The sequence below is a fragment of the Mus musculus genome, chromosome 3 (genome assembly GCF_000001635.26).
Source record: "Mus musculus strain C57BL/6J chromosome 3, GRCm38.p6 C57BL/6J".
Lineage (NCBI taxonomy): Eukaryota > Metazoa > Chordata > Mammalia > Rodentia > Muridae > Mus > Mus musculus.
Window position 1 is genome coordinate 126446205 of NC_000069.6, and position 2993 is coordinate 126449197.

The 2993-nt window shown below is 42.9% G+C and overlaps 1 pseudogene; it reads left to right on the plus strand.

The window, feature by feature from the left end:
• Window positions 1–1281: 1281 nt before the first annotated feature.
• Window positions 1282–1828, plus strand: Gm20568 (annotated as a pseudogene).
• The last annotated feature ends 1165 nt before the right edge of the window (window positions 1829–2993 follow it).

A 2993-nucleotide genomic window follows, 5' to 3' on the forward strand; every position in this document is an offset into this window, starting at 1 on the left:
TTTTATTACTTAAAACCACTTTCTTTTTTTAATTTTATTTTATTTTTCTGCCACCAAACATCCAGAGGCTCCCTTCAAAGAGAAATAGGATGACGTGTCTGTCAAGGGAACTCGCCATCTCTTATGCAGGAACCCATTCTCTATTTTTAGCATTTCCTGATAGGAACAACTCTGTCTAACATCCATACAGAGAAAAAGGCAAGCACACCATCTTTCATTATTTTTGCCAGGCATTTAGATTTAATATCAGCTGGATAATACTATCAATTATCTTTCTTTCCTTCAAGCTTTCCTGAGAGCTTCAGTTACCACAGAATTCCAGCTATGAAATTCCCAGCTGCCTCGGTGTCCGCTGTCTCCCTGCTGTCTGTGGGGCAGTGGGGCCTAAGCAATGGGTGGTGTGAAGAAGATCCACCTTTCCCTACACTTCGGCTTGTGCTATGCAGTTCCTGGCATCCTCGCTGGCCTCAAGCTGCACCATTTCACATCTCTCAAGCAACTGTTACTCCAGACTCAACAGCTCTGGTTGGCCACCCATCCCACTACTCCTGCTAAAGAGATGGATAATGGGGAAAAGCAGAGAAAGGAGACAGAATGAGTGTGGCACAATGGGAAAGGGGAGCAGAAATAGGGGTGGAGTGATCCCAAGTTCATCTTTGGGGTGCTGTCATAAACTTTAGATTTAAATCAAGGATGAGCTGAAACAGGATGCAAAAGGTATTTAGGATTAAGTTGACTGGGTTCCAAATAGAGTCTCCTTAATGATTATCTCAATTATGGTTCTATAGGTGGTTCAAAGAAGTTCCTTGCTTGAGGTAACAGACCATTTTAGATGAGATGATTCACTTGTTTATTACTGCATTGTGCACTGAGATCCCATTTTCCTGGGCCTCATTCTTCCTGTAATCTTAGGCGACTTCAGATGTAAGACAAAGGATACAGACCTTTACGTGTATTTTAGGGGTCTGGAATAGGACGCTGCAACACATTGCTGGTAAGACCATTCAGTAACTCTTATCATTATGCCTGCAGCTTTAAAAGGAAATAAGAAAGATTGGGCATTCCTGGCCTTTGGATAGATTCTCTTCTAATGATTGCCATGGCTACCTGCAGAAGAAGCACTGATGCAAAAGCAGGCAGAGATGCCAGGACGGATCCTTGTGGTTACCCTGTCAGCCAGTGCTTCTTAGCAAAAGCAATTTCTAAGTACCTAAAGTACAAGAATGATCCACGTTTGACTTTCATGGGAACCTAGCCAACGTTTTTAGAAATCCTGCATTTGGAAATTCCCAGATCTTCTTTTCCTTTCCCTAGAACTAAAGACAAAAACACCATTTGACCTGCCTGACCCACAGACCAACTGACTCACTGCCCTTAGCACAAGCCTCTTGCTTAAGAGACATTTAGGTCACACAAAATAGACTTTTGCTAAGGAGGCTCTTTCTGTACCCTCTTCAAAACGTCTGCTGCTGTTCTTGCTGGCTTCTCTCAAACCCTGCCAGTCAGAAGTGGCTCTCCTCCGCCAGATCGCCGCCATCATGGACACGAGTTGCGTGCAGCCTATCAAGCTGGCTAGGGTAACCAAAGTGCTGGGCAGGACCGGTTCGCAGGGACAGTGCACGCAGGTGCGAGTGGAATTCATGGATGACACCAGCCGCTCTATCATCTGAAATGTCAAAGGCCCCGTTCGAGAGGGTGACATGCTCACCCTATTGTAGTCAGAAAGAGAAGCTCGAAGGTTGCGTTAATCTTGCAGCTGGTGGGGTTCTGGATATCCACTACTTAGCCCATGGAATGATCTGCAACTGTTAAATAAAGCATTTATATTTAAAAAAAAAAAGAAGTGGCTCTCTCTTCTGTTTCTTCTAGGCAATCATGTTTCAAAATCCAGTCCTTGTGGTGCAGGCATAGAATCCCAGTTCTCCGGAGGCTAAGGCAGGATGATTGCCAGGGTTCAAGGCCACCTGAACTATATACAGCAAGACTTTCTCGATTTAGAGAGAGAGAGAGAGAGAGAGAGAGAGAGAGAGAGAGAGAGAGAGAGAAGAAGAAGAAGAAGAAGAAGAAGGAGGAGGAGGAGGAGGAGCAGGAAGGAAGGAGGAAGAGGAGGAGGAAGAGCAAGAGGAGGAGGAGGAGGAAGGCAGCAAGAAAAGAATAAGAGAACAGAAAAGGGAATCATTTCAAACAAGCTATCATGATTGTCAGCAAAATAGATGAGATTTTGATGCAAAAAGAACTTGAAGTAATAGAGTTGATGTCATAAAAAAATTTACCAATAAACTTGCTTAAGAGACATTAGGTCACACAAAGTAGACTTCCTCTAAGGAGGCTCTGCCTCTAAAATACCCCAAAGATAAGCAGTGCACTAACCAGGTTTGCTTGGAATAAACCCAAATTTAGGACTGCTAGCATGTAAATGGTGATCAGAATTGATCAGATATTTGGCTTCATTCCCATAACAAAGGAGACAATCCTGACTTGTAGTGAGTCATTAGGCTCTTTTGCCTATGAAAGACTTCTATCAGGCATATCTTAAGCCCTGGTCCACATAAAGCCCTCTTTATTTTCTTAAGGAAAGCATAATTCAGCCATGTTTGGCAAGATGACCTTATGTGACAATTATTGGGAAAAAAAACCAACACCACAGGTTTACAAAATAATCCTGGCAACATCTTTACAGTGAAGTCTCTCATCTGCCTAAACTGCCAGATTACAGTCTCCTGTCTCTGTTTAAATTGTTCAAATTGTAACCTGGGGCCAGGACCTGGAAAAGGTTTAAGTATATCCATGTAGGTGGAATGTATAAACGTACAGTCTAAATAGGTTAGTCAAGTTTTCTGTTTGAGGCTAGCTCCTTTTTGGGTATTAGCCAAAACTAGATGCATACTACAACTAAAGAGCTTTTTGCTTACTTTTGTTCCTGTGTATGTGGAGTGAATTCTCACTGGGAGCCAGGATCGATTTTTCTGCTTAGGTTTCACTTCTATCCGTTA